The sequence below is a fragment of the Pituophis catenifer genome, unplaced genomic scaffold (genome assembly GCF_029215685.1).
Source record: "Pituophis catenifer annectens isolate HBS135680 unplaced genomic scaffold, rPitCat1.0.hap2 SCAF_2, whole genome shotgun sequence".
In the NCBI taxonomy this organism is placed as follows: domain Eukaryota; kingdom Metazoa; phylum Chordata; class Lepidosauria; order Squamata; family Colubridae; genus Pituophis; species Pituophis catenifer.
Window position 1 is genome coordinate 88,576,342 of NW_027256882.1, and position 26,014 is coordinate 88,602,355.

The 26,014-nt window shown below is 42.3% G+C and overlaps 1 long non-coding RNA gene across 1 annotated transcript; it reads left to right on the forward strand.

Annotated features, from left to right (window-relative positions):
• Window positions 1-8,441: 8,441 nt before the first annotated feature.
• Window positions 8,442-24,783, forward strand: LOC139309629 (uncharacterized). The gene is made up of 3 exons (XR_011599872.1): window positions 8,442-8,534; window positions 22,694-22,934; window positions 24,552-24,783. It is a non-coding gene; the product is annotated as an uncharacterized lncRNA (long non-coding RNA).
• Window positions 24,784-26,014: the final 1,231 nt, after the last annotated feature.

Here is a 26,014-nt window from a genome sequence, read left to right on the forward strand (position 1 = left end):
TTAAGACCCAAATGTCTTACAGGCACTGCACAACATATCTTTCCTTGTGTACAAATGTGGCTGATTGTTTACAGGACATTATGTCTTTGGGCAACATAATGCCAGTTCAAGATGGATTTGTGGACCTTATTACTAAATAAATATAATGATTTTTTTAAAAGGATACAGATGGATAGAAATGAATTGTGGCCATAATTCTTCTAGATTCTGCAATGCAATGTCATAAATATATTATCCTGCAATAATCAAGTAATAGATACAAAATACACAATGTGTCCTAGGAAGATGCTATTAATATAGAATCTGAGAAATAATTTTGAGAATCACTTTAGATGAAGAGCTTTGTAGCATACCATACAAATTTACCTGGGAAGGAGCGCTATTCAATTTAATAGCACTTATTTTCAAAGAGTTGGGAGGTGTCTAAAGACTGGGAGGATCTGAAAAACATCAGGCTTCAGTTGAACCTTGGCAAAGATGAGTGGCCCTGGTTTTTGGGTCCTGCCAATTTCAAGACTATGGCATCTTTCCTGCTGGATGGGTTGTGTAGCCTGAGAGAAACCCAGTATGCAGCCTGGGGCTCCTCCTGGATTCATGACTCCTATTCATAGAATTGTGGCTAACAGCCTTTTCATAGCTTCATTTTGTGCATCAGTTGTGCCTTCTTCCTGGACTAGGGGGTTGTGCTCACAATCACTCACAACCTAGTCATCTCCTACTTGGATTACTCTAATGTGCTTTTCATGGGGCTGCCCTTGAAGAGTATCTGGCAGCTTCAGCTGGTGCAAAATGCAGTGGCACAGGCAGTTATGTGTACTTCTAGAACAGAGTTACATCTCTGCTGTGTGAGCTACATTGGTTGCCAGTCTGTTTCCAGGTCCACTTCAAGGTGCTGGTTTTGACCTTTAAAAGAGCAGATACAGATTAACAGAGTTGGAAGGGATCTTGTAGGTCATCTAGTCCACCCCCCACCCCCCCACCCAAACAGGAGACCCTACAGTCTATCAACTCACAATACAATAATAATAAAAACAAACAAAACCAATAAGTTTTTCATAACTGGACCAAGCCTTCATGAAGCCTATCTTTAAAAGAATAACAAAGAAAACTGGGCTATATTGTCTGCATAAGTGGAAGATTTATACTTCTCTTTCATCCATATCTGTTCATTTCATGTGAATGTACAAGTGTACATGAAAGTGATTTACAGTATTTGGGTATGTACCTCTCTTTTTTATACCAGAATTCCAAAAGTATAAAATTATTCATTGTTCAGTGAGCCTTATGTATAACTGTTAAGTTATAAATATTTCTAAATTTTAAAAAGATGAAAAAAGCTTTCTTAATAATCATTCTGTTTCCTAAAAATGTGGTAATTTCGTTTACTATAAAGTCTCTAATAACTGGTTGGTTGTGACATGTTAATGAATAAAAGAATTGTCTCTTAAAAGTAGGTTTTGTAATTACTTTGCCCAGGTGTTTCACATCTTTAGAATTCAAGTTGTATTCACAGGAATACAACAGAACACGTTCTTCATTTTTTTTACTTCAGAACATTCATTTGCTGGAAAACTGCCCAGCACTTTACATACAGTATAAAGGGAAAGGCTAACAAAAGGTAAAGTACAGAATTTTTAAAGTGATAATTTGGTGCTTTGAAAGTGGAATTTTAGCTATTTCTAAAAGTATAAAAAAAAGTATGTGGGAATATTTCTGGACATACTCATAAAATCCTAGATATCCAAGCAGGAGAAAGTAGGAAGGAGGAAGTATAAGTATCCCAACTGATGGTGAAGGAACCCTTTCAGAAACCTAAAAAACATTTAAGTTCTATAAAACATATATATCGGGTGGGCAACTGTGGCCGTTTTACAACCTATGGACTTCAACTCCCAGAATTCCTGAGACAGCCAAACTGTCTCAGGAATTCTGGGAGTTGAAGTCCACAGGTTGTAAAAGGGCCACAGTTGCCCATCCCTGATATATAGGCATTTGTACAACTGTTCCACGGTTTTCTACCTAAATAGATTGTTCCTAGTAAAAAATAAAAAGACAAATTAGATATTTAAAAAAATAAACAATTGGTATCCATTATTTTTTATTTATTTATTTATTTGATTTGATTTCTATACCGCCCTACTCCCGAAGGACTCAGGGCGGTGCACAGCCAAACAATAAAACACATACAAAATTTAAAAGTAGAATAAAATCAAATTAAATAATTTTGGCCCCGACAAATTTAAAACCCCAAACTTTTTAAAACCAATTTTAAAATTGAATGTATAAAATACTAAAAGATATTTAAAAATTAAAAATCTTTTATAAAAGAGGGAGAAAATTAGGCCAGGCCCGCCTGGTGAAATAATAAGGTCTTTAAAGCGCGGCGGAAGGTGCGCAGATCCAGGATCCTCCGTATCTCTGGGGGGAGCTCGTTCCAGATAGTAGGTGCCCCCACAGAGAAGGCTCTCCCCCTGGGGGCCGCCAGTCGGCATTGTTTGGCCGACGGCACCCGGAGGAGCCCCTCTCTATGGGAGCGTACCGGCCGGTGGGAAGCTATTGGTGATAGTAGGCGGTCCCGCAAGTACCCAGGTCCTAAGCCATGGAGCGCTTTAAAGGTGGTAACCAAAACCTTGAAACGCACCCAGAAGACCACCGGGAGCCAGTGCAGCTCACGCAGGAGAGGTATTACATGGGAACGCCATGTCGCTCCCATTACCACCCGCGCGGCCGCACTCTGCACCAGTTGGAGCCTCCGGGTGCTCCTCAAGGGGAGCCCCATGTAGAGAGCGTTGCAATAGTCCAGGCGGGAGGTGACAAGGGCATGAGTGACGGTGCATAACGAGTCCCGATCCAGAAAGGGACGCAACTGGCGAATCAGGCGAACCTGATGAAAAATCCTCCCGGTCATGGCCGTCAAGTGCTCTTCTAAAGACAGCCGTGAATCCAGGAGGACGCCCAAGTTGCGCGCCCTCTCCGTGGGGGCCAATGATTCGCCCCCAATAGTCAGTGATGGCACCAACTGACTATATCGGGACGTCGGAAACCACAGCCACTCGGTCTTGGATGGGTTGAGCCTGAGCCTATTCCTCCCCATCCAGATCCGCACGGCCTCCAGGCACCTGGACATCACTTCAAGGGCATCGTTGGGGTGGTCTGGGGTGGAGATGTACAGCTGGGTGTCGTCAGCGTACTGGTGGTACTTCACCTCAAAACCACGGATGATCTCGCCCAGCGGCTTCACATAAATGTTGAACAGGAGGGGCGAGAGGACCGACCCTTGCGGCACCCCGCATATGAGGGGCCTCGGGGTTGACCTCTGCCCCCCTGTCAACACAGACTGTGACCGGCCAGAGAGAAAGGAGGAGAACCACCGCAACACAGTGCCTCCCACCCCTAACTCTTCCAGCCGGTGCAGCATGATACCATGGTCGATGGTATCAAAAGCCGCTGAGAGATCTAACAGGACCAGGACAGAGGAGCATCCCCTGTCCTGAGCCCTCCAGAGATCATCTACCAACGTGACCAATGCCGTTTCCGTGCTGTACCCTGGCCTGAAGCCCGGCTGGAACGGATCTAGATACGTTGTTTCATCCAAGTGCTGGGGGAGCTGTTGCGCGACCACGCTCTCAACAACCTTCGCCACGAAGCGAAGGTTGGAGACCGGACGATAATTTATATTATATTAAATAATATAGTTTGTATATCTTGTGAAATTATCAATAAACTGGACACGGTGCACATTAACATTCCATCTTCCAACCCTTGTTAGACTCCACATCACATCATGACTGATCATTTGTCATGTTGCCTGGAGCTGATAAGAAATGGGACCCAAGTTCCTTATTCATGCACAGTGCTATCAGTTCCAGGCTGCAATTCTGACGTTAGTAAATAGATGAAGAAAACCATTCAATACTTTGATGCCATTTAATGATCATCCATATTTCTGCAGTTCTGATCTGGCAGTCCTACCGTTCAATGGCCAGTATTATAGTGAATGAGATCCATGCACTAATCAATTAGTTTTAACAGGGAGTGATATCCGTCCTTAAATCAAGGGATCTCCCTGCTGCAAGTCTATTTTATTATTATTGTTTAAGGGGTTTCTGCAACAGCTTATTATCTCCTTGTTTAACCTCATTAACAGTCCTCAGAAAAGAAAGTTATCCTATCAATTATATTTTGCTGTAGTGCTTGAGTGATTGTTCTACCACTTCAGTACTGACTTTCTGTTGTTTTGATCCTCTTATTGTAACTTTGACTTTTTTCTGCTTTTGCCAGATTGTTTAAAGTTAAATTTGAAAATCCCCAAAGAAACAGGTGTGTGGCTTTTTAAAAGAAGCTTGATGCTATTTTGAACTGATGAGCAAAGGACACAACATGGCTATACTGAACTGTTATGTATGAGCAGTAGTAATAATATATTGCTGGTTTACTGAGTTCATTCCAGTCAGCTCCATTTCAGATAGGGTGCTGAAAGCTGCCTGGATGACATGAAAGTCTGGGGACCAGTTTAACAATAAATACATAGAATCCTCAGAAGTCAACTTTCTCTAGAACTGCCATATAAGTAGGCAGGGAAAACATGTTGTAACAGTATACAAGAATTAGCAGAAAATGTTTTTCACCACATGCCAAAGAGAGAAAATATTGTCTCTTGCAAATGTTAGAAGATCAGGGTACTGTAAAAGGTGCAGGGAGATATGCTTTCAAAAAAGAAAAGGAAAAAAAATCTGTACATTTCTCAATCAAGTAAATAAAGGATTACGGAACCAGCTACGATGACTTTTTCCAACAGAAATGACTTTCCTAGAAACCTGTCCCGTTGGGTGCAATTCAAGCAGCTGGTTGTTAGTTTTAAGATTCTACAGGGCATAAAGCCTGGCTGTTTCAGGACCTATCTGCTTCCCATGGTTTCTGTCCATGGGAAGATCTGGCAGATGAATCCTGGGCCCATCAGTTAGGCAATGTCCCAGTTACTACGTCCCAGGAGGTGAGCCTTCTTTATTACACCTTCCCTCTGGAACAGGATTCTCTGGGAGATTCACATGACACCCCCACACACATCTTAGAGGCCTTTAAAAGTGTATTAAAAACTTGCCTTTTTCACCAAGTAAGCCTTTTGTTTGTTTTTATTTCTGGGGTTGGGGTGGGGAGTTAGTGGTTTCCCCTTCCACACTGTATTTGGGTTTTTATTTTTATTATTTACTGTTTTTTTGCATGTTAAGCTGACCAGAATTGTTGATGACCTAGAAATGTCAGGCAGGTAGGCAGGCAGTTAAACAAATTTAGCTGGATTGTTACCCTCCAAATATAATATACTAATTTTGCTGCTTAGGCCCATGGGAGCTAGTGGGGATCAAGCAGCATAAAGTTGGATTCTTTATTGTTTTTCCAAGAGTTTTAAGATTAAGCCACAATCATCTCAGTTCACTTGTCCTCAGTCCCACCCATAGGTGTCTAGAACAAGCCATTGGGATGTTAATTGTGCATTTTTTTTTTAAATTTATATGTCGCCCTTCTCCAGGGACTCAGGGCGGCTTACAATGCGTTAAGCAATAGCCTTCATACTTTTGTATATTTATACAAAGTCATCTTATTGCCCCCACAATCTGGGTCCTCATTTCACCTACCTTTGAAAGGATGGAAGGCTGAGTCAACCTTGAGCCTGGTGACATTTGAACTTGCAGTAATTGCAAGCAGCAGATGTTAATAACAGTGCTTTAGTCCACTGTACTACAGGCTCATCATTTGATACACTTGCTCTCTCCTTCTGTGGGAAGGGACATGTTAATTATTAATATTATAATACATACATGAAACCTTAAGCTATACATATGGCATCTGTGCATTCACCAGTGCTCAGATTCCAGAAATTAGTATTTATATGTTTCTGACAAGCATTTAACAAGAGAAGGGGGTTTTGTTGAGCAAATTTTGGACAAATCCTATTTCAGAATAGAAATCTGTTCTCTTTTCTCCTCTTTCCGTGATACAATACCACATAGGCAACATTACTGTATCTACTTACAGAAGAAAAGATATACGTTCAAGGAATCACTATCTTTCCACAGTGGAAAATATAAAACAAGCAGTACCTTAATCCGTGGGCAGCGCAAATTGATACTGACTTGCTTATAAGATGTATTGCAAACACTGAAACTATTGCAACAGGTGGTCATTCTGGAAAGACCAAGGACATGAGCACTCTCCCTACTTTCATTTTATTTGAAGTCTTTATCTTCAAACACGTTGCTGAGATTCTGATTGCTAGCTGTTTACTCTCTGGGGTCGGTCGCTTTCATGTCAGCCTTTTCTCAAATTACTTCTGGAATGTAATCATTAGTGATACAATGTTAATCAAGCGGTCAGATTTACTGTGCCACTATGGTACAGAGCAAGTTGGCCATCTATAGTTTTGAAGATGTCATGAGATTTCTGGAGGTAATAGATTGGCTTATTCCACTTGGTGTATCTTCTAATAGACTGATTTGACAGCATTCTTTAAACCGGGATTCTCAAACTTTTTCAGGGGGTGGAACCTATTAATCCTCAATCCTTGATCAAAAGGCAAAAGCTTTACTGTTTAAAACATAAGCTGTGAGGAAGTGGACATTTTTTCCCTCTTACTCTCCCCCGGATCCTCATCAAGTTCTCCTATGTGATAACCTCCCTGAACAGAGGAGGAGGCCGTTCTAAGGCACTTCATGGAGAGCCCTCTCTAATTGGATGCCAGTCCTAGAGAGGAAGAGATGCTTGAGACAGCAACATATGGGGCTCAGAAAATAAAGAAAATGGCCACCAGAAGAAGAAAGGAACACAAGTAGCAAGGGGCAATTAAAAAAATAAAGGGAGAATGAAAATTGGAAATGAGATTATAAAAAATATGAAAACAAAACAAAATGGTCTGAAGAAATGGGAGTAGAAATAGGGCAGGAATTCAAGAGCTCTATTTTATCTCAGTATTTGATGAGAATTATACTGACTCTGGATTGAAAGAACGACCAGTCTACACAACTCAAAGTACTCTATGCCCCATATTTCAGTGCGTTGAGCCTTTCTGTGTCCATGTTTCACATTTCTGGTCCAAACTCATTTTTTCCAGGATCTTTCTTCCTATAGTGCCAACAGTTAAAAGCTCTGATGGTGATGCTGAATTCCTAATCTTTTTCCTTCCTTTGCTGTTTGTGTTCATACACTCAGGAAAGAGAACGAGTCATGGAACCAGTGGAGGATGAGGCAAGCTGAGACATCCGGACAAGGCATATGTACATTTGGGCAGAAGGGGAAACATTTATGGTGCAGGTGCATCCAAATGTGTACACTGACTGACCCAAATTCCTTTTCATTCTTGCATATCTTTGTCAACTGATCTAATACAGGCTGAAAAGTCTTTAGCCAGCCTTCCCCATATTGTCTTCTCCAAATTATTGGCCAACTTGCTGAGTTATTGGCCAGCATATGTTCTGCCATGCTAGTTAGTACTAATGCTAACTAGATTCTGGGAGTTACAGTTCAATACATCTAGAGGACAAGAAGTTAGGGAAAGGGCCATATCATCACTAAAAAGAAAATAGAAGGAAAGACTTAGAAGATCTCAAATCACAGAAGCTGGGAAGACATACAGTACAGCAAGAAAGGTAAGTGGGTCTGGGTGTAGCTCAAGGCCCCTATGGGAAAGGAAGTGGGTAGAAAGCCATAAAGCCCATGAGCTGTTCAGAGAGGGTTTATCTCTGTGGGTGCAGCATGAGGATCTCAAGCAGATTCTTGAAATATCCCCATCTCAATGCTGCTATTGTCTGGCTATGCATGCAGGCACAGGCCCAGTTGCTACTGCCACAGACCCACAGTCTAAGGAATGCTGGATCCTTCCCTGCTGCCCTTTTCCAATGCTGACTCTGGTGTTAAACTCACTATGGTTAATCTAATCCCATTGCAGTAGGAAGCATAAGAGGATCCAGTAAATATTTCCGTGAATAAGAGAGTCCATCACTTGATCTTTTCAGAGGAATACAAGTAGACTGCCTAGGGGAGTTGGCCAGCTAAGTAGCCCTTGGCAGCGCTTCTCCCTTCAACACAAATAGGAAGGAGGCTGTCATAACAGCCATTGTTGAGAACATTGGAAGAGAAAGAAATTGACCTCCACGAATCTCCCTTGCGAAGGATAAATGCTGTTCGCTGCCTTTAACAATTGTGTCAGAATTTCAAAGTCTACATTTTTCTCCAAAGCAGGAAATACAGTAGTAATGGAAGACACACTTTCTACAGGGTGTTTGAATTGCTCCTGTCATTCTGGAGAGGAGCAGGCAATCTCTCTTGCTGGTTTGAAGAGAACTCCTGACCTGCAGTGCTGTCACACACACACACACCCTGCCCCAGTCACCCCTGTATCTCTCCGCCACCTGTTCCCACACTGCTACATTCTTTCTCCACAAAAACAAGGTCTTTCCTCTGCCAGCAGCTGAGCAAACACAACCTTCCCAGAGAGTGAGAAAAAGTTATCAATAAGCTTCTGTCAAGCCCCAGGAGCAAAGGTAACATTGATTTCTTCTGCATTACCAACTTTGGGGTAGAAGTAGAATCCTAAGTTTGGGCTGGTGTTCAGGTATGGGACATGTGGCTGGTGAATCAGATAATAGGAGGAGAGAAGAGATGGCTAAGGGCAAAAGTTCCTAGAGTTTTAAAAGTTGTGCAGAAGTCAAGCCCATTACCAAAAGATGCAGGAATCTTTCCCTGTGTGGTCTTCCTGAGTGGGAACTGAAGACAATCAAGAGTTAAGTGTCCAAGGCAAGAAGAGCCATTGAGAGAGCAAGAAAAGAACAAGGGAGAGATATGGTGCTTTGAAGAAGGTTCCAGATCAAGTGCTCAAAAGCATAAGAGAAGGAGGCATTGTGTAGAGGGAAAGATTGTATTCCTGGGATTTTTGCACCTACAACTGACGTTTCCTGCTGCAGTTAAAGAATCTCCTAACTTCTCCAACTGAACTTTGCTCTACTGAGTGATCAATCTGGATCCTAATCTCCAGGAACAAGTTTAGCCGTCTCTGATGCCGGATCGTCATTCCTCTCCGGCTGCGATCATGAGTACAGTGACTCCCCTGTCCCACCTCCCAGTTTCCCTTCTGCTACAAAACTCCTAGATACAGGCTTTGTTTAAAAAACAACCACATTTCATAGTTCAGATGTTGTGAAACAGAATATTGTAACAAATGCCTTGATATCAAGTGTGAGATTGTGTGGTTTGGGCAGTAATAGTTAGTAGTAGCTGAGGATTAATAGGCACATCAGTGTGTTTCCTGATATGTGAACTGAATGATAGGGTTCTTGCCTACTAGAAAACCCAGTCTAAATTCCTAGCTTGTTGCTACTGGGCATCCTGGCCCTCGGAAACGGTAGTCCCAGCAAATCGGGGTTTATGTTTGGTTGGAAATTTAGCAGGAATTAAGCAGAGAGAGAGACAAAGTCTGTTCTGGGTGTCTTTACCTGCCCTTGCCTGGCTGTGTTTTCCACCCAGCAGATCTCCTTGTGTGTTGCTCTTCTGTGATATTTTTAGCCTCTCTCTCCTTTCCCCCCAGCTCCCGCACGCCTCTCCTCTGACTCAGTGGCACCAAACTCCCAATCTCTGGAATTGGACTGAGCTCATCTTACAGCTCTCTTTCACTGTGTGTGAGACATGCCAAACCCAAGCACAGCAATGGGCAGGGCTGCCAGCAGTGGCAGGAGAGCAAAAGAGGGTGGGCACTGTGGATAGGGAAGGTGCCGATGGGGGTGCTTAGCTTCAAATGTGCCCTGTCCTCTGGGGCTGCCCTTTGCACGGAGAGGCCCTAGGGTTTTTTTGCCCTGAGTCATAGAGGAGTGGTAATTGTAAAGTCTCTTTACAATTAGAGATGCTCTAGGCCAGGGGTGTCAAACTCAAAGTCCCCGGCCCCAGATCTGGCCCACGGGTGCTTAGATCTGGCCCGTGGGGCCACCCTGGAAACAGTGAGGAATTGGCCAGCAGTGCCTCTGCCAGAGAAAATGGAGCTTGAGAGGGCTGCGTGCTGCCCTCCCGAGCTCCATTTTCTCTGGCAGAGGGTTGTAGAAGGCCATCATAGCCGGAAATGGAGCTCAGGACCACATTTTCACTGGCAGACCGCTCGGGCCGCCATCACATGAGTGATGTCGAGCTGGCCACCCTGGCCACACCGCCCCCCCCGAGGTCAAACACAACCCTGATGCGGCCCTCAATGAAATCACGTTTGATACCACTGCTCTAGGCAATAGCCTGTTGACCTGATTTCTTGAGTCTAATTCTTGTCCAGGTTAGTGGTGCTAGTAGGAAATATTTGGTTCTGGTTTTAATCAATCTATGAAGGCCTCCCTTTTTGGAGAGCAGAATTCAACCATTTGAAAAGTGAGAGAAACCAGACTTGCTTTAGCTTGACTATTTATAGGGAGGTCTCTAGATTCCTGTCCAGGGACTCCTGGTTCAGCATTTCTTAACCTGATGCTGTCCATATATGTTGAATGATAATTTCCATCATTTAGTGAGATATAGTCCGATAGATTTAGAAGGGCCCTAGGAAAAGTGGCTTTTCTTAAGGAGGGGGAAAAACCTTGAATGGCAAAACTTATTCAGCCTTCATTATTCTTCAACATAGGACCCAAAATCTTGATTTTCCTATATCAAATGTCAGCTTTTTTTTATAACGAGAGAGAGGGGTTGAAAAATAAAAAGCACCATCAATCAACATTTTTTAAAAAAATAATTCTATTTCATGGATGACCTAAATAATTATACGTGCATTTGCTCAGAGTACTGTATTACCACTATGCAAATGAAATTCAGTGAAGTCAAATTTTATGCAATTTTTCTTCTAAATATCAGCTTTAAAAAAAGTATTTGAAATTGGTCGAATGCCCGACAATCCTGAAACATTAAGGAGGCTCCTCTCAGTTTCTCTTGCTCAGGTCTAAGAAATGTTGATGAACTACAATTCCCAATATCCCTCAGAATTGTTTGTGCTGGCTGAATGTGCTAGAGATGTAGTCTAGCAACAACTAGAGGCCCTAACCCACCCAATTGTATACACTCTGTTTGTGAGTGTGTGCACGTGTGTGTCTGTTTATACATGCATCTGCATCTGCTTGCACATTTCCTGCCTTTATTGTTGTCTCTCCCTCACCTGACAAGCCCCATAATCCTGTCTAGCTAAAAAAGTGTAGCTTAGAGAGAAGACAGAGTTTCTGAATGTTCTGTTACCAAGACTGATGCTCATTGCGTGTACCTCTCCTTTCTTGACCAATCAATGGTCATTTTACAACTTGCAATTCTGTTGAAGCAAAGTTGGCCCTGAAAAGACAAGAAGTCACAGGCCTTAATGTGATGAGAGACCATTCCAAGAATGTGGAAGAGAAACAACACTTGTCCCATGGTAACTCAGTGGCAAATCAAGAGGTAGCTTCTCTTGCTGTAAAGGGAGTTGCATTTCTCTTAGCCCTCAGTGAGAACAGACAAGCTACAGTTCAGTTTGAGGCATAGCATACCTTAATAGAGTTCTGTTACATAATTTTGAACAGTTGTTAAGCCTGACTAGGTGGCTCAGTGGCTAAGACACTGAGCTTGTCGATCAGAATAGTTGGCAGTTCGGCGGTTCGAATCCCTAGTACAAGTCTCCTGCATGAGCAGAGGTTTGGACTAGATCAGGGGTGGGCAATTGTGGCTCTTTTACAACCTGTGGACTTCAACTCCCAGAATTCCTGAGACAGCTTGAGAGTTGAAGTCCACAGGTTGTAAAAGAGCCACAATTGCCCACCCCTGGACTAGATGACCTCCAAGGTCCCTTCCAACTCTGTTACTGTTACTGTTACAATCACTGAGATATGTGGATTCAAACACATCCACAAATATCTATAGGAGGATCAACTCCAAATGAAAAAAATCAGCAGAGATCCCATTTCGGCCGCAGATCTTCACTTAAATTATTCATCTTATTTTTTTGGGAATGTCATAGAGAGGTTCCCAATACCTTTATGTTTTAATAATGCCTACATAGATATAAATTAGATTATTTTCCAAATTACACTCATAGTAACAATATTAGAAGACATTATTTGTTTCTGTTTCTAATCTGGGTATAATGGCAGATGCAAGGAAGGAAAGCTTTATTGGGCTAGTTAGTATAAGCTTTCCAGCCAATGCTCTCTAGACACTGGGGGACACAGGGCGATCCAGTTTGAGAGCACTGGACTGGGATTTCCTTTCTTTTCCCCCCATTCTATGCTTTTTTGATGTGTTTTTTTTTTAAAAAAATATTTATTTATTTAAATCCCACATTTATTATTTATATAAATAACTCAAGGTGATAAACACCTTCCAACCCATTTTCCTCCTCTTATTTTCCCCACAATATCAACCCTGTGATGTGAGAGAGAGTGACTGGCCCAATGGTATTCATGGCTGAGGCAGGAAGAGAGCTCACGGTCTCCTCCTCCCTGGCCTGGAGCCTTTGCCACTAGGCCGAACTGGTTCTCCTATTGAAAATCCTATTGAAAGTAGTGCTTCCGCCTCCTATTTTTCCTCATAGCAAAAATCTTGTTAGGTAGGTTGGACTGAGAGGGAATGATTGGCCTCAAATTATGCCATGAGCTTCTAAGGTAAGGCTGAAGGTGGACTAGAACCTGAGTCTTTTCAATGCCAGTTGAACACTAATGTTCATATAATGATCTTCCTGGGCATCCACATATACTATCCTAGGAGTGGGTTTCAAAATTTTTTACTACTGGTTCTGTGGGTGTGGCTTGGTGGGCATGGCATGGCTTGGTGGGCGTGGCAGGGGAAGGATACTGTAAAATCTCCATTCCCACACCACTCCAGGGAAAGATTATTGCAAAATCCCCATTTCCTCCAGATCAGCTGGAACTCGGGAGGCAGAGAATAAACGGGGGCAGGGCCAATCAGAATTTTTACTACCAGTTCTCTGAACTACTCAAAATTTCTGCTACCAGTTCTCCAGAACTGGTCAGAACCTGCTGAAACCCACCTCTGTATTATCCCTCTAATTTATCTCTTCTATTTTATAAGAGAACCTTCCAGGGTATGTCCTAATATTCTAGATAAGTGGCTGAGAGAGTGATGCTGTTTCATGAAAAATTTGATTTTATGATTGAGCAAGGATTGAAGCAAAAGTTTCCCATCTACACACAGAGATCAGAGGCTAAATGAAAGGTAGTGACTGCATATGACAGATTCAGCAGGCTTCCGTTCTAAGCATAGCCTGATAGTAGCCCCGGAAAGACTATACAATAATTGAGAGCTGGCAGTGACAAGCTAGTGCAAAGTAAACATATAATTTCATTGATACATAATTAGGTGGCCTTAGCGCACATTGGCAGATGTGTCAAACTATTTACACAGAGAGGAGACACTTTCCTACATGAAAACAGAGCTAAGCTGGCTACAGAGTACTTGCTGCTGAACAAAACCTGCTGTTGCCTTCATCAACTTTCTTTTACTGTGGGGATAGGACTCTTGATTTGTTAAATGTAATTTTAAATGAATAAAACAGATCAGTGTTTTTTCAGGAGACCTTGGCAAGACTAATTATGAAGCAAATTGTTGAACTGGCCCTATCTCTTTTTGCCAGCAAGTCATTGGTAGCAATGTGTGCATGAGGAATAATATATCTTGCCAGAAACCTAGGTGACTTCGTCTGATGTGTGTTGAAGAGAATGCAGTAGAACTCGCTGTAGTTGTGTTTGTGTGAGCAGTTTTGATATGGGACACATGCTGACTTTGGGGGTTGGATTTGCTGGTGAGCCTCAGAAGCATAACATCTGAAGTGCAGCACCTGCAGTTTCATGGAAGGTTATGGGGGAACTCAAAACACAGAGAAGAAAAGAGTACAGATGGATGCATCAAAAAAAGGAGGGGGGAGCGATTATCTCATTTGCATGTACCATTTAATTTAATGGATATCGGGGTGAAGAGATTAAAAAGAATCAAGGTAGTATCAATAAAGGAGAATATTTGTAGTAAATGAGGGCTGTTTGGTGCTTTCTGAGCTTGCTTGCTTTCTTGAGGAACGTTTCATTACCCAAACTAAGTAATATCATCAGTGCTAGTAAGGGGTGGGGTTTGTTGCCCGTTTATATTCTATAATCAAGATAGTGAGTGTGGTCATGAGACTCCTGCCCGTTTTTGCCTAGATTGCACATGCAATGCAATAAAAAGAGTGCAGGGCTTCAACTTCATGGTGCCATCTTGATTTTTTTTTTAAAAAAATTTTGATTTATATGCTGCCCTTCTCCGGAGACTCAGGGCGGCTTACAATGCGTTAAGCAATAGCCTTCATACTTTTGTATATTTATACAAAGTCAGCTTATTGGCCCCACAAACTGGGTCCTCATTTTACCTACCTTAGAAAGGATGGAAGGCTGAGTCAACCTTGAAGCCTGGTGAGATTCGAACTTACAGTAATTGCAGACAACTGGTTTTTGACTCTCCCTCTCCCCACACACAGGTGCCTGAGGATAAAATAGACATTTCAACTGTCAAGGAGTTGTAATGAAATGAAATATACTAATATATCGGCTGCTGGTATCTGCTGTTTCCTACAGCACATTATTACATCATTGCAGCCATTGCAATTTAGAATCTTTAATAAGAGAAATATGTGCCATAAAACAAAATTGTTTCTCCCTTGTGTCTAAGGAAACTCCTATTCCTGGTCTCGGCCCAGACGAAGTGTGCGCGAAGTGCTCCCTTTTCGGCACTTAGTGCTGAAAAGGTTCGCTATCACTGCAATAGAATATACTTTAAAAGAATATTTTGTTTAACAACAGTTAAGAAAACTTCTGTAATTACTGTGTAACAGTTGCAAGTCTGAAACTATCCTTAAAATCTGAACCTTTGGATAAATCCTCACTATAGAGAGATATAGGCGAGAAAGCCTTCGCCTTTTGCCCAACCCATCAACCAAAGGGGGAATTTAAATATACTGACAGAATAGAACTCAAGAGCTACGGAAATATAGATTTCAGTGGCTAAAAGCCGTAAAGCTACCCATTTCAGGCTTGGATATTTCCAGTGTTTCCCTATATCCCTTTGGGCAGAAGGCTGTTATCAGTAGGTTGCAGTCTTTAGTCATAGTTTGTGGCACTCTGCTGCATTTAACTTTTTAAGAGGCAGAAGAAAGAGAGGAATGCATGAAAAAATAAATTAGGTTGAATGATTGGCAGATGTGAAGTGCCTGACAGGTGGAGAGTGGAGGTTGAAAACTGTTGGAAGAGTCAGGTGTTGGTGTGTGTATGTGTGTTTAAACTAGCTTGCAAAAGCTGGAGGTCAAGATTGAGGGCAGAGAAAATAATTTGGATATGCTTGGCCAGTTTTTTAAGACAAGCATTGTTTCTGCATCTCACTGCAAGATTGTTCAATGTTTCAGCTGTATATTTAAGGAAAGTCCTACTGCTGCATATTCTGCATATAGTTCAGTAGGCATCATATTAGCAACAGCTTGTTCTTCTGCTTTTTGTAAATGTTCAGGGTGAGTTTAGACTGCGTAGATAGTCCAGACTGTTAAACAATTGTTTAATCTGGTTTTATCAGAGATCCTTTGGTATCCCAATTTGCTTCAAGGGTTTGCACTTTACATATGCCCAGGTAGTATGATACACTTCTCAATGTCTCAGGATGTTCTGGACAGACAGAACTGAGTGCTGTTCTAATATGTAAGGGGCTACCACAAAGAAGAGAGCTCAATTTATTCTCCAAAGCACCTGAAGGCAGGACAAGAAGCAATGGATGGAAACTGATCAAGGAGAGAAGCAACCTGGAACTAAGGAGAAATTTCCTAACAGTCAGAACAATTAATCAGTGAAACGGCTTGCCTGCAGACTGTGGGTGCTCCATCGCTGGAAGTATAGGGTTTTCTGCTTATGTAGGGGTTTGGGCTAAAAGACCTCAAAGGTCTTTTCCAACTCTGTTGTTCTGTTTCTGAAATCCAGGATGTGTGTTGCTTAATTTCTCTCTCTCTCTCTCTCTCTCTCTAAGTATTGCCATTTCGGTATGACTGATTGATGTCTGCTCCCTAAGGCCTCCCAAGAGTGGTATTTCTCAACGTTCAAGAAGGGCCATTGTCATTTCAGAATGCAGAGAATTTGTCCATTTGAAAGCATGAGCTTTCTCCCTAAACCCCTGATTAAGGAGGCTGAAGTCTGGGGAATCCAGAGTTAAACTACCTTGTGTTTCAAAAGTCTTCGTTATTGCTGGAAGGCATTGAGCTGCAGTTTTGTAGCTAGGCTGCATTTCCTTTTAACATGTAATTGGGTCTTTGAACTCTCCTGCAGCAGCTCCGCCACGGACTGGCCCAACCAGTTTATACTCAGTAGGTCATTGTTCTGAGTCATTAAGAGACATCTCCGGGCCTGGCTCGCTACCCACCCACATCCTGCCTTACAAAAAAGGACAGAAGGTTAATAAAAACTCTCTAGTAATGGAACAATTGTGTGACACTCAAGAGCCTAATGATTCAAACAGTGTTTCAAACCAAATACCTGCTGTATCCGGTCACCGAGGTGAAACCCACTGGCCGGCCTCTGTTTTTGCAACAGATGCATATTTACAGAATGAGTTTCCAGGATCTGGTGGAGAATGAAGGTATAAGAATTTACCCTGCAATTTTTGCTCAATTTGCTGACAAGGTCTGCTAGGTAGCCCTTCCTTTAGCATAGAAATGTGTGACAAGGCAGGCTTGAAGGGATGAAAAAACAAAGTCATTATCTCATTCTGTTATGAGTTCCTGTTAGTGTTCTCGCTCTTTCTCTCGGTGACCATAAGCTTCTCTTATCTTAAGCTGCAGATAGCTGCTTATGAACATATGAAGCCATATTGCATTTTGGCCCATCGGTCCGTATAAGATCAAGATCATCCATCCACTGTGATTGGCAGGAGGTTTCAAAGTCATCAGTCAGAGGCAGTAGTGGGTTTCAATTTCGGCTGCTACCGGTTCGCTTGTGGGCGCGAACCAGCAGCAATACACCACTGGTCAGAGGCCTGTAAGAAGTTCTACCAGCAAAAATTCTTTACATGAGTGAGATCAGAGATCAGAGAACTTCTGTTCTCCTCTGAGACATAGACCCATCCCATTTGGGAAGGAAATTGTCCCCCATAATTTCTTTCCATATCATCACCATCATCATCCAGACTTCTTGCCTGGGATAAGAAGAAATGCAAAAAAGAGATATGCATGGGATGTCCCATATAATCAGTTCACAAACATACACCAAACATTATTTTTGGTGAAATTTTCAAGTCAGGTGAGAAATGAAGAGGGCTTCACTCACTTTATCACCAGTTCCAGTTCAATCTTTTTACAAACTAGTTGACAATTGCATGAAACTGATCTGGCAATCTTGTGGGGTTCTATTATGAAAAAGATAGGAGAATCCCGGATCTGCGCACCTTCCGCCGCGCTGTGAAGACCTTTTTATTCCAGCAGGCGGGCTTGGCCTAATCTCTTCCCTTTTAAATATGTAAATTTTAATCTGTTTTTAAATTATTGGGGTGTTTTAATCTGTCTGGGCCAAAATAATTTAATTTGATTTTATCTGGTTTTTAAATTTTTTATGTCTATGTTATTTTATTGTTTGGCTGTTCACCGCCCTGAGTCCTTCGGGAGTAGGGCGGTATACAAATCGAATAAATAAATAAATAAATAAATAAATAAATAAATAAATAAATAAATAAATAAATAAATAAATACAACTCACTGTATTTCTCATAGCCCTCACCTGTTTTCAATATTTGATCAACTGTCTAGAGTAGAGCTGAGAGCATTGTCCATTATAGTAGATTCTGCAACTACATGATTAGTGGCTTCCAGAGGATGGTACTGAAATTTGTAAAGCTGCTCTGGGATGACTAAGTCATGGGATTCGTTTCCTAACCTATTTAGCATCTATATGAAACCACTTCCACCAATAAACTTCAGTCTGTTTCACACTGCAGGTACACAATCACTGAGCTCTGTATTTTCAGAACTAAAGGGACTTGCGAGATGTCAGCTATAGCTTCTTTGTTTAAAATGCTCAGAATAGTCTGATATCTGCTGGATTTATTACTGATTAAAGCATTTGGTCCACAGTTTATTTGATGCTGACTGAACATAAAATATCTGAACTCTCTTTTAAAAATGATCCTGCTTCTTTCTTACTGCAATTATGAAACCCCTATGGGACATAATCTGGAGGTGATGGATTAAGATGTCATTGATGTGACACATAGCTTTATCTGTTTTTTCCTTTAAAATAGTTGAGGGACTTCACATTAATGTGGAACTCCACATTAATGTGAAATCTTCTAATACATGGTACTGAAAATAGAAGTGATATGCTGGAGATGTGAACAACAAGAAGAGACATTTTATCATGTTTGGTGGCTATGTAAAAAAAAGCAAGAAAATGTTCAAATCAGAGGTGGTATTCAGCAGGTTCTGAGCAGTTCTGGAGAACCGGTAGCAGAAATTTTGAGTAGTTCAGAGAACCGGTAAATACCACCTCTGACTGGCCCCGCCCCCATCTATTCTCTGCCTCCCGAGTCCCAGCTGATCGGGAAGAAATGGGGATTTTGCAGTAATCTTCCCCTGGAGTGGGGTGGGAATAGAGATTTTACAGTATCCTTCCCCTGCCACCAAGCCATGCCCACCAAGCCACGCCCACAAAACCGGTAGAAATTTTTTTTGAATCCCACCACTGCTTCAAATGAATACACTGATTTAGGGGATCTCAAAGACCAAAGACCACAGAATTTTCTTTTGGGATTGAGGGACAAACTTTTTTTGGGGGAAAGTCATGCAATCTTGTTTTTCTACATGATAACAACAGCAAGATAATTGTATGCACAGATAAAGATTTGGGACTACCCACAATGGAGGAATAGTTGATGAAGATGATGGAACTTGCTGAGATGGCTAAATTGAATTATTTGGTCAAAGAAAAGCCAATATCTATGCTTACTGAAATAGGAGTGATGTGTGACCATTTGGAAGAACAGGGCAGTTCAAAATACCAGTGGTTTTGTTCACAGAGCATACTCTGTTATGAAACTCCAAGAAACAAGCTCTCCCACCTGGGTTTTCAACCAGGCTGTTGTACGGAACTGAAATGACCACCATACTCATAAATGACTGGATCACTGTAAACTAGATATTGCACCTATAGTGATTTTCCAGCAGGGCATCTGGTTTAATGTCAGTAACTGGCATCCAAGGTCTGTAGCTATTTAAATAATAAATAAATAAATAAATAATTTTATTTCTATACCACCCTTCTCCTGAAGGACTCAGGGCGGTGTACAGCCTATTAAAAGCACAAAGACAGACATCAGTTAAAAATAACTAAAATAATTAAATAATTTCGGCTCAAATTTAAAACCCCCAAAATTTAAAACACCCAATTTAAAAATCATTACATTGATAGCCCTGCCTGGCAAAACAACAGGGTCTTGAGGGCACAGCGAAATACACGGAAGTTGGAGATTTTATGCATTTCTGGGGGCAGGTCATTCCACAGGGCAGGGGCTCCCATAGAGAAGGCCCTCCCCCTGGGTGTCGCCAGCCGACATAACTTGGCTGATGGCACCCTGAGGAGACCCTCTCTGTGGGAGCGGACTGGCGGGTGGGAGGCTATTGGTGGCAGAAGTCGGTCTCGAAGATACCCGGGTCCTATGTCATGGAGCACTTTAAAGGTGGTAACCAACACCTTGAATCGCACCCGGAAGACCACTGGGAGCCAGTGCAGCTCGCGCAGGAGGGGTGTCACGTGTGCACAACGGGTTGCGCCCATAACCACCTGCGCAGCCGCATTCTGGACCAGCTGGAGCCTCCGAGTGCTCTTCAAGGGGAGCCCCATGTAGAGAGCATTACAATAGTCCAGCCGGGAGGTGACAAGGGTGTGAGTGACCGTGTGCAAGGCATCCCGGTCCAGAAAGGGCTGCAACTGGCGAATCAGGCGAACCTGATAAAAAGCCCCCCTGGCCACGGTCGTCTTCTAAAGACAGCCATGCATCCAGGAGGATGCCCAGATTGCGAGCCCTCTCTGTGGGGGGCAGGGATTCAACCCCAATAGTCAGTGATGGCACCAGCTGACTATATCGGGATGCTGGAAGCCACAGCCACTCGGTCTTGGAAGGGTTGAGTGTGAGCCTATTTCTCCCCATCCAGACCCGCACAGCCTCCAGGCAGCGAGACATCACATCAAGGGCATTGTTGGGGTGGTCTAGGGCTCTACATGACACAGTATGTCTGAAACATCTGTTAAAGATCTCTGTATGCTGGTGGTAAAAATGGCACTATGGATTCATTTACTATATGAGGCACATAGCTGAATGTGGTGTGTAATACACGATATTAAAATCATTCTGAATTTTGGCTTAAAAGCAAATAAGCAATGTGCTCATCTATTACTGCTCAGATCATTCTGAGAACAACTGTAACTAACAAATCCATAAGAGATGGTCCCTCTATGAGTTCAGTTTGGTCTTCTCAGAACAAGATAAAAAGTTATAATTTGCTCTTTGCTTTATTCCTGAACAAGCTAAATTCCATGTTAGAGACAACATGGACAACAAACATAGTGTCAGTGTATCATCTGAGAGGATTTTATTCTTTTGACTTTGCACATTTGTCCTTTGTTTGGTGATACCTCTATGTCCCTTTACATCATGACTCTCCACCGTGATCTAGTCAGAAGCCACAGACGCACAACGCTTCACAAAGTGTAAATGTGTTTCCTTTTCTGGAAACTCTGCAGAATGTAGGGTAAGAGATGCCTTTGAACTGAGGTGCTGCAGGAAATTGTTGAGAAAACCTTAGACCGCAACAGGAACAAATCAATCAAAGCTAGATTAAAAAAAAAACCAGGGGGTTCACTGGCAGCAGTAACAGTGAAGCTAAATATTTTGGGCACATAATATAAAAGCCAGGCTTTGGAGAAGACCCTGATGCTTGGAAAACTCAAAGGCAAAATAAAAAGAAAGGTTGACAGAAGAGAAGATGATCAATATATCACTGATGATACAAGCATAAATTTAAAAAGAAGCAATTAGTTCTGGCAAAAAAAAAAATTGTCCAGCAGGACATGAACCGTCAGCAAGTCTAAATGACTAAACCACAACAAAGCATGCCTTTTTGTTGTGATTATTTCCCACTTCTCTTCTGGTTATTTTCTTAGGTGGCTCATTGTTCATATTTAGATTTTGCTTGCTTAGCAGAGTCCTTGTTCGTTCTAATAGTTATTCACCCACTGCAACCTAAGGGAAGAGAAAGAAAAGAAAGAATTACGACCCACCACCCTGGTAGAAATTCCTGTCTGGTCACCTGGAGTGGCAAGGGGGCAAAGCAACAGAGCACAGACTAGCCATTCCATTGGGCATCGGGTGGAGACAGTATTTCTTCTCAGGCTGACCCATCTTGACCTTAACTTAGCACACAAAGGCTACGTGGCATTTGGATGCTGAGGGTAAGGATCATGCATGTTCTTCATCAGTCATCCTGTTGATTTTAAGAATGGCTTCAGCTGAGTTTTGTCCCTGTTTCTTGATAGTCCCTGCAAGACACCTGAGTTTGTTATTCCTGTCCATTCCAGCTGGAATTCAAATGGCATGACTTTATCTAAGGAACAGATGACTGGCTCAGCAGGAATGTTTATGGGTGAGAGAGGATAAGAAACTACATTCTCCAACCTTGCCCGGACCTGCTGAGAACTAATGGCCAGATCCCCTCTCACCTGCCTGCAGCTCAATCTTGCTTCCAGGCCAAATAGTTCAGCCTTTTAACCTGAGCAATGCAGGAATGTATTATTCCACCCAAGAACCATTACAACTGAGTCACGTTTTACAACACCTTTTCTCTGGCCTAAGCATCTGCCTTTCCACACTGTGCAGAGTCGACATTAAACCTGAGATGCATAGCTGCCCTCTTTTGCACATCCATTTCATGGAAACAAATGTTGAACGAAGTCCATTTTCCCTTCCTAAGGCCAAGGACCTAAATGCCAGGTAGAACATGTTTGCATATTACTCATATCAGGACCAGGCAATGCTTTGGAAGGTAGCATAAACAGTCCCTATCTGCAGTTTATTAAAGCACTATTTCTGTTTCCAGGCGCCTCAGTTTTAAATGCCTGGAATTCCAGTAAAATGATGATTTTACTCTTGTTTTTTGTACTGCTCTCACCAAACACTTTGTTCGGCATGCTGAGCATTTTAGTCCTCTAATTTCTATACTTTTCAGTAGCACTGCCCTCATGAGAGTTGGGGGTGCCTTTTATATTTTACTTTCATTTCCTCCTGCACAAAACATCATTTTGTTCATTATGAATAGGTATGGCATGAAATGGTTCAATCATTTCCTTCCTCTTATCCTTGACTGTGAACCTCTGGGACTTTTCAATTTCCTTTACCAATTATCTTCCCTGATCTCCACTGCTGGGAAATATTAATTGATGGCTCTTAGTGATATCAAAGAAGGTGGGTTTTTGTATTTAAGAAAAAAATGAATATATAAATAAATATAAATATATACAAATATAAAAGGAGGGGACATCTGATCATCCTATATCGTTCCACAAATGGAGCAGGCCATTTCTGAAGCATCCATGGGTTCACTGGAAAGTTTAGCTGAGGATTGAACTGACAAGCTTTTCTCCTATTTCTTCAGAGAGAAACGAAAGGGGAGAGACCAATGGACTGGATGGAGAAAAGAAGAGAAGGCTTCTCCCCAGCATCACCCACATCACAATCAGACCAGTGGTGGGTTGCTCCCGATCCGGTCTGGTTCTATAGAACCGGTAGTAAAACCAGCGGGAGGCTCTGCCCACCCGCCATGACATCATCATGGGTGATCTGTGCACGCGCAGAAGCGCAAGCGCAAGCGCTCCCGCTGGAAACCGGTAGTAAAGGTAAGTGGAGCCCACCCCTGAATCAGACTCACTGATTCTGGTCACAGGACATGATGGGCTTCTTACCAGGGTGAGGAAGAGCCAGTTCTTCTGAGTTATTAGCACTTAAATTGGGGAAATAAACTTTAATCTATGAGAGTGCTAATTTATTTATTCTTTTATGTTTTATTTTATAATTTATTTGTTCAATTTCTATGGCCACCCATTTCAGTCAATGGCTAATACTTAAGAACTGAAGCAAGGGCAAATTTGAAGTAATGTATCTTTGATTTCATCTTTCAGCAACATATGATATTTAAACTAGCTCAAGCTGTGAAGCAAACTGCGGGCCTTGCTAAATCACAATCTCCACTTACTGCACATCAAAAGATGATTGTGAGGCTGAGGCTTCCGTTATACGGGAAGTGGGAGATCTGTGATAAGAACATTGGTTTGTTTATAATTTAATTACAGCTGCCGGATGGGGATGATGCAAATAGCCCAGCAGCATGTTGACATGGTTCTCCTGTGTAATTTTCGTGGTCAATATTGCACAGATAGTCCATGACTTACGACCACAATTGAGCCCAACATTTCTGTTGCTAAGTGAGACAGTTGTTAAGTGAGTTTTGCCCCATTTTACGACCCTTCTTGCCACAGTTGTTAAGTGAATCACTGCAGTTGTTAAGTTATTAACAAGGTTGTTAAGTGAACCTGGCTTCTCTATTAACTTCGCTTGGCAGAAGGTCACAAAAAGTGATCGGGTGACTCTGGGACGCTGCAACTTATTTAAATACGAGTCAGTTGCCAAGCATCTGAAGTTTGATCAGGTGACCAAGGGAATGCTGCTACGATCATAAGTGTGAAAAATAGTCATAAGTTCCTTTTTTCAGTGCTTTTGTAACTTTGAACAGTCACTAAATGAACCTGTATCGCAGCGTTTCTCAACCTTGGCAACTTGAAGATGAATGGACTTCAACTCCCAGAATTCCCTAGCTTGAAGAAGAAGGGAGACAGAAAGCCGTAAGAACACAGAAGATATGTTCTGTGAGCATATTCAGGAATTCAGATATGAGTTGGTGTCTTACCCAGAGTTGCATAGATACAACACACACACACACACACACACACACACACACACACACACACAGCATACACTTCTCTCTTTCTAAAGGCTGGATTATGAAACGTAACGAGCCCAAATTTCTTGCTGAGAAATCAGATGCCTATCAATAGATGTCTCCATTGAAGTTAGAAGATTGAATTATGTTCTGAAGTTTCAATCCTGCTTCTTTAGACCTAGCCGAGACCTTGTACCAGAAACTATATAATAAATAAGATCTGCTCAGAAGGGGACGTGGTGATGTCTTTCTTTCTAGATACATTTTTGTAGAAAAACATGGCACCATCAAAGTTGCAGTTACGCAGGTAACAATTTCTTTTTCATCAACTACTGTAAACCAACCAAATCAAAGCCCATCACATTTTTTTCATCTAAAGCAGTTTGTGAGGAGAGCAAATTTTAATGCTGGGTCTTACACAACAAAAGTAAAATGTATAAAAACGTTCACAAGCACGCATTCAAGTAAGTGTCATATCTGTTTATATATATTTGAAAATCTGTATTATGTTTTGCAGACTTCCAGGCTCCAGATTCAGCTTCAAATTTCCAGTCCATTGGTCTCAAGTGTACTTTAATGGAACATGAAGACATCGCTTTTGTTCTATAATACAGATGCACACCGCTCAGCTAAAAAGATGTATGTGTGTGTGAGAGAGAGAGAAAGTAAGAGAGAGAGAGAGAGCAGATTTGAAAACCGATGTACTGTCAGCTTTCATTATTAAATAAACTACTATAAACTTCAACAGAAACTAGCACGGAGGTCTGCAATAAAAGAAAAAAAGACAATTTCAGTTAATACTTAAATCCACCGCCAATCTGGAAATTAGCTAGACATGAGAGAACACACACTTATTTCTTTTAGAGCAGGGCAGATAATCATGTCTAGTCTAGACACTGGATCCATTCCCTCCCTGCTTGGGCAAATTGGATGATCCAGAGGTCGAACTTAAGAGGATCAGGTGGGCAAGTCCCTGCCCCTTCATTAAAGACCCATCTAGTGGTGAAATTTAAAAATTTCCCCTACCGGTTCTGTGGGCGTGGCTTGTTGGGGCAGAAGTCATGTGACTGGGTGGGCTTGGCCAACTCGACATCACTCACATCGAGGGGCTCCTCACTGGCCCCTCCCCTCCCAGTCACTCCTTGTCGCGAATGGCAGGAAAATGGGGAGGGGAATATTCCTGCCTACCATCCTTCCCTCAGTCTGTGCTGAGATTGAGGAATGGATGACAGGCAGGAAAATCCCCTTCCCCATTTTCCTGCCTTTCACAAAAATGGCTCCATTCCAGCTGCTCCCCTCCATCCCCCTCCCTCCTGGGGACTACCTTAAAGGGACAGGCTGCAGCAGCTCCATTCCAAATGGAGGGAGAAAAGTTAGCATTCTCTCTGCTGCATTTAACATTGAATTCTGTGGAATATTGAGCGGCCAGGTGAGCGGCGATCGGCTGGGCGTGGGTGGGGCCAAGGAGGGGTAATTACTACCGGTTCGGCAAACTGATGCCCATAATCCCTAGTGGTTTTCCTGAACCGGTCTGAACCGGTAGGATTTCACCCCTGGACCCATCCCTAATATCCTACATTTCTCCACACAGGATGAAGCAGGGAGCCAGCTGTGTCAATGGGAGCCTTAGCTTCCTGTCTTTCCCTGCATGAACAGCAGTACTCCATACAAGCTGAAGAGGAAAGCTCAGGCTCTTTGGTGTCCCACTGGATATTAGACCAGGTTCACCTGCCCAATGTCTTTCCTGACTGAAGAATGGGTGGACAGCCGAAACACGTGGTCTCCCCTATTTGCAAAAGTGGTTCTTGTCAGATATTGGCCATCTATTTGTTGAAAAAGCACACAGTGGCTGAACCATACTTATTGGCAATTCATCTGAGCTGCTTGCAAAGAGGAGGCTGTTATTACAAATTCAGGAACAGGTTCAAGCAGAAAACCAGACCGGAAGACAGATGGAGACTACTGGAGGGTGTGTTTTTT